The sequence below is a fragment of the Ambystoma mexicanum genome, chromosome 6p (assembly GCF_040938575.1).
Source record: "Ambystoma mexicanum isolate Mex_15411 chromosome 6p, UKY_AmexF1_1, whole genome shotgun sequence".
NCBI lineage: Eukaryota > Metazoa > Chordata > Amphibia > Caudata > Ambystomatidae > Ambystoma > Ambystoma mexicanum.
Window position 1 is genome coordinate 300,795,134 of NC_090935.1, and position 12,238 is coordinate 300,807,371.

The following is a 12,238-nucleotide window of genomic DNA, read 5'->3' on the forward strand; positions in this document are numbered from 1 at the left end:
CAAACAGGATTTTATATTCAAGAAAAACAAGTGAAATTCCCACGTGCAAAGTTGAGATGGCATGACAATTCAGATCATGTGAAATAAGTTCATGCTGCAAAAACCGAAATTTGCATCACTGGAGTGAGTCACCCATCGGAACAAACAAGAAGGCATACCTGAATATTGCATTACTGAGCACCTGCACTAGGGACTGCAAGTGAAGGGGACCAAATAACAAATTACTAATACAAGTGTTTTCAAAGTCTTGTGGCTTGTTATATTGCTATAGACTAAAGAATCAATGTGGATGTCTCAACTCTAACCTTTACTGTTTGCATTGCTTATTTATGCATTGTGCGTTTTAGTTTCAAATAGTGCAAAAAAACAAACATAGCAAAGAAACTTTTCACACAAATCAAATTCTAAACACAAACCCTGCTAAAATACACTATACAAATACAAAAACACATAGCAGCAATTTATATTGACAGTTCAGCATTATCAAAAATAAATCTCCACTCATTGGTATTTCGTTAAAAATCATTTCCAAATTTCATTGCTGCTATACATAGTTTATCCACAGGTTCTAAAAAAAGGCAGTCCACATCAATCCCAGCTATGGATACCAATTTTTAGTATACAATTCCCAAATATGTCAAATCGGACATCAGAGCTTTTATTAAATCGACGTTTCAATGACTTATTGGCAATGTTTCAAAAACAGCACAGATTATCTTGCTTAGGAGTCTTGGATCTTGCGCCTAGTCCATCATTAGTAGGCAACAAGTTGAGCTTTACTCTCAACAGAATGTCTCTACATTTCCTGGACAGATGTTTTAATAGATAAAGCTGTTTGACATATGAAATTATCAAAGAGCTTATAACTGGACAATATTTGTCCATTAAGAATCCAGTCATTTTCAAAGATGTGCCTTTTCACTCTATGGGGGGATGGAATTAGGTCAGGCTCTGTTGAATCGCCATTTGTCAATGATAAGCGAATGCCCATCCACACGGTTAGGCTCTTACATGTTCGATGTGTCCAAAACTCACTGCTTGACGAACAAGGTACCTTCTGATGGTATACAAATGCATCTAGGTAGCTGCGTATGCAAGCACTCTATCCGCGCCATTCGCCATGTCCGATTGCCGCCAGTGGAGTCCCCAAAGGTAATGCCAAAACCCTTTTCCATACTCTAGACTCAAATTTAGCCCAATCTAGACCTTCATCCAGCGTGTCTGCTCCATGAATTAGCTGTGGAACTATTTTCTGATTGCACAGTCTTATGACAAACCTCAAGGAAAAGCATCTATATTTCCTGTCCACAAGGCGCAGCTGGGCTTTTTCTTGTGCGGGGGGGGGGGGGGGATTAATTCTAGCTGCCTGTTGGGAGTGCTGTAGCATTCCACTTGGTTTTAAGAATGGATGTTAAAAATGCTGCAGCACTCCCTACAGGGAGCTGGAATTAATACCCCAGCACATTACAAAGAAGAGACTTTTGCTGCAATAGTGGTAGAATGCTATTGTGATACACAACTTCGAGATAAAGGCGGACTAGCATAAATATATGGTGTTCAAATCAGGAATGACCAGAGTGTGAAGAAGTACTGTAAGTGCAATAGTTTTGGAAGAGTTGAATTGAGAAAAAAAGGAATATGGACCACTTAAGTCCACAGGAAGGCCATGCGGTTGCAGGTGGTACACTTTATCCTATTACCCATCCTCATGAGAATATTATAAAGAACTACATACTATAGGGATTGTTCTTTCTACTAGGTGAACTGATGGTCTTTGTTAGGCAGGTTTTGATTTATATGCCAAATCTCCTTCACCGGTGAGACCCCCAGCACTTATTGCTATACTTTAAAACTGGGAGCGTTTTCCACACTCACTTGTTCCTCTGTTTGTGGGAACCCTTGTTCATTACTGTTGTACTTTATTTTAATGGAGTCTTGTTTTCCTAAATTTTAAAAAAAGGCATATGTGATTTACTTTTGAGGCACACAGCACCTTTTGTGCAGTGCTACTGGGGGCTCTTTGTCCCACTTGATAGTGTGACGAATCTAGCACTATCTTCATTGATTCTCTAGATGGAAGATTCCCTTATGTGGCAGGGAAAGGGAGCTGGTACCTGGGGGTGGCTATCTGCGGAAGGACCACATATTGGAAAACGAACTCTGGTACGATATATTTTAATGTAAATGTAGACCCACTCCAATCATAGACCCACATTAAAATCTCACTTGATATCCATACACCTTTTCAACATACCTTTGAATTGTGTTCCACTGAAAAGTAATGTTATATTAGTCATTATTGAGCGTACGTACTCCAGAGGCATCGTGGTGCTAAACGTACCGAAACAAAAGGAAACGGGAACTTGGATAGCATGAAGGGCTAAGGGGAGAGTGTTCCACATCCTCGCAGCCACCAATTTGGGACCTTCAAATGCGAGGCACAGAGATGCTATGCAAGTTTGTGTGCGTAAATATTCATGAAAGGGTTTACTACCAAAACTGTTTTACTCACCTTCAATAGCATACTTCCATTCTAAATGCGTAATACAGAGTCCTTACTCAACTTTGAAATGCATAGTACCATTCTGAAAAGTAATTCATAAGTTACTGCTTACCTTAGAATTGTGTTCCACTATTCTGAAAAGTAATGTTGGTATAACTATATTATTCCCGAAACAGAATAAGTGACATAGTACTACAGATAAAATATATGTGATTATTTTATTATTTCTTATTTTGAAGACAAAAGTTGTGTTCTAAATGTTCGTATTCAAAATAAGCACCCACAGCTAAATCCCCTTTGTAGATCCCATTCCCCCCCTCCCCACACTGCTACTTACCTTTTGGCGGCACACTTCGCTGTCTGCCACAGAGTCCCTGCAGCGCCAGTTCCCTTCACTTCCGTGGTTGGGAACCAGCGCTTCAGGGTCCTTTCGACTCCAAAACTGTTTTGGATGCAGGGGACACCCCAGATTCTATTATACACTATAAAGAAAACCGAATGGTTAAGATGTTCAGCATTTTCGGCTGTACGTAATTTTAGTACAGCCGAAATCCGATCATTTCAACCATTTGGTTTTTTTTATACACAGTATTTTTGTGCGATACCCTACGAATAGGGTCTGCTTATCCTGAATTGGCCTATTGGCATTCTAAAAGTCTACTGGTGTGGTTTTACTCCCCTTGAATAGCATTCAGCCATTCTAAATGTGTAACACTAGGTTTTACTCACCTTGAACTGCATACTGTTATTCTAAATGTGGTTTATGCTTTGGTTTACTTCCCATAAGCATTGTATGGGTTTTTATATATTGTGTGTATGACATATATTACTTACCTTTCTAAAGAATTATCTGGGGATATATAAATAAACCTTTATTTTTACATATGTATGCTACAAGTTGTGTACCTTCCTACAACCCTCTCTCTCAAGATGAGCCTGGCTGTGCTGTTATTGCTAGGAAAGATTTCCCTCAGGTGCAATTTTCCCTCCATTTTACAATCCCCCAAAATTGTGGCTTTTGTTTGGCTGGTAGGACAGTTTTTCTGAAGTTCTACCCAACTTCATCAAAACCATTCAACTGAGGCAGTATAAGACTCCACCCTTCGTGTAAGGCTGTACCACCTGAGTACATGGTAGCGTAGACAGAGCAGCTAGGCTCATTTTATGTAACGCTCACCTGATTCCCGTAGAGGCGCCGGTCTTGACTGGGCGTATACCGTATCTTCAAAGGTGATGTGTAACACACGGCTGGCTCTTTGGGCTGGACCTCTGTGCACTGTATGTTTGACTCGAAGGGTAAGATGTCTGCAGATAGAAAATATGGGATTAATGAACTGGGTTATTGAATGTCTCTCTCTTCTTCCCTTTCTCGTCTCCTGTAGAACCCCGAAGGTTAACGCTCTCACCTTAGGTAAGTGAACGCCGTGCTCTCCATCTGCCTCGGGGCAGGGTGCTGTAACCAGTTTCTTCACTGGATAAGGGGAGCAGGCCTCTTGACTTCAGAGGACTGCTGTCCGTCGTTTACTGCACGAACGGTAAGTTTCGAGTAATTCTAATGTCTTTAAAGTCTTTAGTAATGATGTCTCTCGTTTTGCAGGGTTCCGGCGATGGTGGATGACGGGCTGAAGTGAGTTGAAGTTGGAGCACGTGTGATGAATAGAAGCGCCTGGAAGCACGTAAGTAAGCGCTTGTTGCCTGCTTCACGATGCGCTCTAACTGTCTTTTTATTTTGCTGGTACAAGTTCGGAGCGGCTGCAGGGTGCCGGAATACCCACTGGGTTAGATGTGGAACGGAGTAATGGCACGTGAGTATTAAAGTTCCCCAATGTCTTTAAACGCACCTTGTTTTGTCTTTCAGATGCGGGATGCAGCGCCGAAGGCCTCCGGAGCGTGCGAAGAGTTGGTAAGCTTTTGTCTTTCAGATGCCGGAATGCAGTGTGAAGACCTCCGGAGCGCACGAAGAGTAGGTAAGCCTTTGTCTTTCAGAATGCAGCGCGAGGCGTTGGTGACAGCCGATGGCCCAGGTAAGTGAAGAGCTGTCACTGAAGACCGTAATGCTAACCTGTTCTTTCTTGTCTTTATAGGTGTTGCTGAAGACTGGATTCAGGATGGTAAGCCTTTTTCCTTAGGCCCAGGATCAGATGCAGAAGACACGATGAGCGTTCTGCTGCAGAGGATGCAGAATAATGCAAAGCAAGATTCATCCATCGGGTGTGGTTTAAATAGCCTCCTGTAGTGCTTAGGTGTCTCCTTCCACAGCCACGCCTAGGTAAGAAAAGAGTTCCTGCTTTCCAGAAGAGTTCCAGTGTTCTGAACCTAGGGAGTGGCTCCTGCCCCACCCAACAGGAAAAGTAGTTCCAAACAGAAGAGGATCAGAGGCTCAACTGGCAGGCAAGTAAGCAGCATGGTCTGCTGCAGGTAAGTCCACCCAAGCATTATGAGCCCGGCGCTTCCAGCGCTGGTACTGGGCATATTTATGAGCCTGGTGCCACTGGCGCCAGGACTGGGTCCAAAAGGTCCCAATTGGGACTGGTTGGCACTCGGAACCTGGGTTATGAATCTGCTTCCAAGGGAGTTGGGAAAACCCTGACCTTTTGGAAGCAGAGATCATGACATTTTAGGAGGGAGCGAGGGCTGTACAATCAGTACAAATGAAATTGTAATACAAGTGGTCCAAAGAAACTCTGAAACACTATTTATGTAAAAATAGAGAATTTATTTAAATACAGGTAGGCCCAGATAAATCTAGCGGTAGTTAAGTACCATCACACATGATATGTAATCACAATTATCAAAACACTATACTTGAGGGTACACAGACCAAAGTATAAACCTCATTTGGAACATGTAACAGTAGTTCTAGGGAAGTCAAAACCTTTTCATACACATTCAGTACAGGTCATATCTATTCTTTGGGAGTAAAAACCAATGGTTACTTTCACAATTACATTCAGTAAGGCGAGGGCAGTAGACCCTACCAGTCGTACAGTGACACAGTACAAATCACGATCTGTCAACTGGACAATACACTTTGTGAATAGTAGAACACTTATTGCAGGTACAGTAAAAATGTACAACTACTTTGGTGATAACAGTTATACTAGGTGAGTAAAAACGAAGGATGTAATATTTGATTACAGGTGCTTTTGAGATCAGTGAAAGACAGATAAGCAGTAACTCTGGCAACTTATTTTTGCGATGGCACACAGCTAACTCAAGGCAAGTAAAACCCATATACTTTAACCTCACAATGAAGTCCAGGTTAGATCTTTCCTATCTATACAAGTACCTTATGTATGTCGGTCTACAACAGTACAGGGAACGCAAACCCTAATGTTACACTTTACTGAAAGACTCCGTTATTCTAGGTAGGCAACAACCTAATACAGACTTATTCTGGACAGGCTAGCAAGACCCAGTTGGGGGACACTCCTACAATTATCATAACAGGACTAATCTGGCGATACCAACAGTTGAAACTGGTGAATCTGGTGAAACTAACATTACTTTTGGGAAGAGGCACAACCTAATCACAGGAGCTTAATATACCTTCACATCTTTTTATTAGAATGTAGAAGCAGTTTAAGGAAAAGTAATATGTTAACCATACTTTTAAGAATAGTGCATCACACATCCAAGGTAAAGTAAGAACTTTTCTAACTGTTCACTCAGAGTTACAGTTACCAACCAATTCTTTTACAAGTAAGTGACTTTTAAACACATTCTCTTTTCTAGGCAAACGGCCAAATCCCTTTAAAGTCTTTCCCTTGTTCTTGGCGCATGAGTGTTCTCAGTGACAGAAGGGGGATCTAGTGGTTAACAGACAGTGTCAGAATAGGTTTTTAAGTAGCAAATCCAGAGTTCCTCAGGAAGACTGGGCAAACTAGTGAGTACTTTACTTCTAGGGTTAGAAGAGGGTCCAGGGGCTTCACAGAAGACACGCCAGCAGGATTCTAGCAGTGGGACTGGGTGCACTATAAGAGACCTCCCAATCACGGAAAACACCCCACAGCTCACAGAAATCCTAACAGACAAGGCAAGTAAATACCCAAGCCAACACAGTACCTCAGCATTGAAGATTTTGCAGCAGGAGGCCCTTAGGATCTGCAGTCAAATACCCGGTCAGTGGATTCCTTGTCGTGGTGACTGAAAACAAGACCTCAGAAGAAACATTGCAGCAGGGCTCAATGAAGAAGGCTTTAGACAAGGTTGTCCTTGCGGCTGAATGCGGTTCTGTGGATTTGGCGCCTTTTCAAGGAGCACAGAAGACAAAAAACCATAGTTGAATTCCTGTCGTTGCAAAGGTCAGGCACTCTGTTGAGGGGACTTTTTGGACTCAATTTGTGTCTCTAGAGATACACCAGGATGCCCATGAAGTTTCAGCGGGATTCGGAACCAGCAACGCGTGGAACGGCTCTAAATGCAGGTCTTCTTGCGTCTATCGGGTCTCATCAGGCTCTGGGTCAGGGGTGTTTTTGGAGTCCCCAGGTCGATTGGAAGGAAGGGCTACAGCAGGCTGAGGTTACACAGCAGGCTCTCCGGTTGCTGGAAATCGTCTCTGCTGTTTTTCCTTCATCACCCTCTTCGGTTTCAGTTCCAGTGGTCGACTTGTCTTCAGCTTGCAGGTTTGCAATATTTATCAGGAATTACAACACAACCTCTGCATTCTCTCCCTGTCCAGACAGAACAGCCAGTCACCCACTGGGATTTGTCCCCATTCAGGCAAGGAGGAAGACAAAGGGCTGTGGAGTTTTGGACTCATCCTCGCTTCCTGCCTTTACAGACAGACTGTAACCTGACTCCCGCCGAAGATAATCACCAAAAGGATTTTCCCACCCTGGATGTCAGGGGAAGGAACTAGAAAGGACAAGAAACACTAAAATGGCGAAAAAAGATGACCAGGGCCATTTTGGTAAAATGAGCACCCTTAGGTGCCTTGATTGCAGCTGTGAACACAGCCCGCGGTAAAGGTGCACCAAATTAATACAAGGTATCACTGCCACCAGCCATTGAAGGTAGGCTTGTCTCTATCAGATTTGTTACTGTTTTAGTGTGAAAGGGGATACATTGCATCTCCCCAGCACTCCACATGTGGTGGGGTGTGCTGGGTTCAACAAAACGTAAAAGGAATCCAAAGATCCTTTGGGAACTGTAGTTCTCTCAAGTTTAGCAAAGGAAAGTTAAAAGGGGAGCCCCTAGGGCAACCCAGCAGCAACAGGCACTTATTGCCAATAAGTTTTTAAAGAGGATAACCATAAAAGGACACTAAGGAGAGTCAATATAATGATACCCATAAAAAGAGTAACAGATTATGTGAGTGTGGAAAAAGGTTCACACTCAGAGGTATTAAGGAAAAATATCCCACTAGCAAAGCAAAAAGTTCTGGGGCTGACCCAGGTCAGGAAGATTTCTCAGTTCTGTGAAAATCTTACTTAACACTGGCTTAGCTAACCTGATTTTTTCAAGTGAAACATAGCCTTCAGCAACCCTCTTCTGAGCTTTCGCTCATTTGTTATGCGGAAACTGACGTCTTGCAGGCTGTCAGTACTGGGAAACTAGGTTTCCCATAGTGTTCGACTATGTTGCCATTTCTTGGTAACTTTTTATCTATGTGCCAAGTACCTTACAGTACCGCACCTAGGTGTCCTTTTGTTTTATGGCCCTAGCCACCCTCAAAGGACTTTTTTTGGTGTTTGTACAAGTGTGCATAGGACAAACTGGTGGCAGCAGTTTACCTCAAGTATTACTTCGTTTTTATGGACCATACCGCGTTTGACCCAAGACTGGCCAGTGCTGAAAATGGCCATGCCACAAAGTCTTTTGTTCTGTCCTTTGGCTATTTTGTCCCTTTGCCTTCCCCCAGGTAGAGACCCGGGTATTCCTTATTTGGGCATGCAGTCTCCCGTGAAAACCGCATGTTTCGCGGGCGCCTGCATGTCACGTGTGCTAGTGCCCAGGAAGGGGGTTGGGACTGTCTGGTCCCAATCCACACTACTGATGCCCGTATGTATGGTAGGCCTGAATGACCAGAACCACTGTGGGCCCCGATTGGCCCACGTCTGGTGTGCATGCAAGAGCAGATCTTCCATTGGCTCTCTGAGATTTGAGCCCAAACCGAATCTTGGATAAGAGAAGAGGCTCTGCATCCATTCCAGGTCAATCCACTGAAGTTCACACTGAGCCTCATATGGAGCCAAGTTTCCTTAACTCGAAGCTGACTGAAGGAACTGCCAGTGATGTGCTTGGAAGGCCTAGCACCCTGACCCCACGGTTGTCCCATCGGACCCCTGTTTCTTAAATCGAACCAAGAAGGCCTGTGAGGGTGCTTTGCCCCTTTGGAGTAGTGGGAACAACTATTCTCAGCCCCTCCTACGTACCCTCACAAACAGCCTCTTTGGAAGTGTTCCTGGGCCATCCAGTGAACTAATCAGCTTGACTCTTAAGTGTAATACAGGAACACTGCTGTCCAGAGTTGAGACTCAAGACTTGGGGAAATCGCTAACTTGTGGTCCAGGATCCTCTCCTGCCAAAACTGGTTGTCCTAGCTCCTCTCGGCAGTGGTTTACAAGAGTGTGCCGTGGCGCTTGCATTTGTGGTTCTTGCGTCGCCCATAGTGGTGACCATCGCTGCAAATGCCTGCAGTTCTTGCCTACTGTGTTCTGCAACTGCAGGGTTAACACCTACGAGCGAAGTGGGCTAGACTGCCAAAAGTTGGTCCAGATCGTAGAGGGTCCTAACTTACCGGTGGTCCCCTGGCACATCCATCCCTTTTTACGCACAAGTACCCCTCAAAAGATAGTCCCGTTGGCTGCGATAGCCTGCGCTCCCCAACTATTCTCGAACTCTGAATGTCACGCTATCTGTAAGGGTAGACCCTCTTCTAGGAATAGGAACTGATTCTTCATCGCCTCAAGCCCCTTCCTTAGCAACTACAGCCCCCTGAAGAGAACGCTTTTCATTTTACGCACAACCGCGCATTGTTAATGCACAACTGTACTTTGAGTGCTAGGTTCTTCACTTCATAGGGCTGGACTTAAATTAGGGATTGTTGATGAAGGACTGCCTAAATTGATATATGTGCCGAACTAACCCCTTTCTGTTGCAGTTTGTGGTTATTTCCTCCCCTATCAACCTTAGTGAATACACGTGTGGGGTAATTGTTTTCTTGATGACTGTACTTTGTGTTTTTGTTATTAAGCCCTATGATAAATGTATTTTTGAAATACATCTGTCTAAACGTAATCTGTGGAGCTTTACTGTGTGTGCTCATGGTGGGCTTCCGATCACGCTCACCCCTCCTGAGACTTCGTCTTGACCGCCTGCCAAGCTACCGTAGATTGGTCTGGTACGTCCAGAAGGTTCCCCTGTTCCACTAAACTAGGGTGGCCTCCTAAACTTCTGTCCACCAGGTCAGAGTTTAGGAATCATTCTTAGCAGCTATCATGACATAAGGCGATACACACCTGTACCAAGAGCTGGAGTTCTGTATTGCCCTAGGTATAGTTTTATAGAGTCCATTGGGTGGACTTTAGAAAAGCTGTCCAACACAAACCTCCACTGCAACTGCTTCTACCGATTTTACAAGATCCAATGAAAATATTCTGTATCTGGAGGGGAAAGAAGCAGTAAGAAGAGCTCTTAAATCAACAGCATTATCAGGAGTTCATTATCAATTCCTGGCTAAACTCCTTGATAGATCAGTGCAAATCAACTACTTCATACTTTACTGTAATTACTCTGAACTACACAGTACTTCTATGCGACCAGAAATGATAAAAGTAAGAAGGAACAGATTAGTGAGCAGGGTTGCCACTAGAGGTAGGGTGAAAGATGAATTGCATATTGTGGTGGATGTGATAGGTAGCTTGCTGGTGAGGAGTGCAGAGATGGCATGGGTGTAGGAAAGAAATGGAGAAAAATACCTGGAAGTCAGCAAAGAGGTAGCAGTGACATTGTAAGGAGGATGGTAATTAACTAAAGAGGGAGCTTGAAAGCGGAGTGGGCCAAGAAATTATCCATGAGGGTCTCACACAGGAATAGTTATGGGTAGTGTTAGGCAAGATTGTATGCAGTAACCCTGTGGGAGACTACACCAGTCTTGTCCTCTTGGTATTGGGTAACCCACCTGTTATAGGTCTGTACTATACAAGTTGGTATTGTGACTGAGCAGCCAGACCCATCTCAAGCGGGGTAAATGTGAGCTGTAGAGCTGTAGCATTGAAATCCACAAACACAAGTATACATATAACACTTACTCGCAAGGTTTTCTAGTATAATTATTTAACGTCAGTTTTAAATAAGCCTTCTTTAAAAAGGGCAATAAGCAACAAGCAACAATAAAAACACACTTCATAACACTTTCTCAGAATCAAGGTAAGCAAGTAGATATTCGTTAGAGATGCTTCACACACACGTCCTACACCCGAGATGACTTAAATAAATGCCAATACTGTCCTAGCAATTGATCACTTTTTGAACTTGGTAAAATTCTGAGGTTGTCGAAAAGTAAATGGTTAGGGAAGGAAAAAGGTTAACAGGTTCTCAGAGCATGTGAGCACTTTTCAATCTCCCAAAGAAGTCTAGATTAGATATTTCCCAGCAATACAAGTTAAACCTATGCACCACCTATGATGGAGAGTAAGAATCAAAGTTAATGCGTCAGAGAAGTCTGCAGGGAGCCAGGACAGCCAAAGTCCATTTGAACAATGCTTATGGAGCTGAGGCACTTCGTTGAATAGCGCAAAGTTTGTAGCAAAAGGATCATTGTTTGGCCACAAGCAGTTAGGCTTGTGAAAGACAGAGCTTAGATCAACTCTGCAAAAAGTAGCTGCTGCACGTCTCAAGTGAGATAATGCAAGCTACAGATAAAAGAGGCAAGTTCCCCTTAGTAAAGGCAATACCTTAGGTTTGAAGAAGAGGATCCAACTGGCTTCTGTTCTGGTTGCAGTCCTGCAGATCCTGGGCCTCAGTCGTGGGGAAAAGAGGAAGGACGTCTGAAGGACCTGCACTGACATTTGAAGGTCGGCAGTAGCTGGCTCTTCTCAGTTCAGTGGCACTTTGCGGTTTCAGATACTGGCAAATAGCACCACTGCAGATCGTGGACACTGGATGGACTTCCCTTGCTTCTGGGGTCCAGCACTCTGGTGAGGTGACTCGGGGTTGGGTCTTCCCGCTTCGGGATAGTCCTCTGGATCTTCCTGGAGCTCTGGTCGGGCTCAAAGACGATGCAATCAACTATGGATTTCCCGACCCCTGGCACTCGGTTCCAGCAGCAGCAACGAAGTACAGCCAGTGGGGGAAGGTCCTCCAGCAAAGTTTCTCTTGGGGTTAGTTAGTCCCACCAACTGAAGGGAAGAAGTCGTCCGCTCCTGGGCTTTTCTAGTAGACTCGCAATTGGAGCTTCAGCACAGCAGCAGGGCTTCACTGAGCATTTCAATGATCCAGGAGGATGCAAGCAAGCTTCTTGTCACGATTCCCTTGTCTGATGTTTCGTCCAGTGGCCGGCCCTGCCTTCAGTTCAAGAAGCTTCGCCTTTTATGCAGGTTTCTCCCATTCATGCACAGCCTAGCTGACACTCACACGGGCTGAAAAATGTCTGGGGTTTCTTGTGTTTCCTTGCAGAGGGGACCTGGCCTAGCAGTTCGGGCTGGGCTGCTACCATTGGTGGCAGTACCTGACTGATTTGCATATGGCTGGACCCCTTTTGCAATGACGCAGACGGGCTAAAAAACAGTG

At 44.2% G+C, this 12,238-nt stretch overlaps 1 protein-coding gene across 1 annotated transcript in view; it reads right to left on the minus strand.

Moving 5' to 3' along the window:
• Nucleotides 1–12,238, minus strand: part of ATP8B1 (ATPase phospholipid transporting 8B1) — a 958,513-nt gene that overhangs the window by 739,444 nt on the left and 206,831 nt on the right. The gene's annotated exons all lie outside the window — the stretch shown is intronic.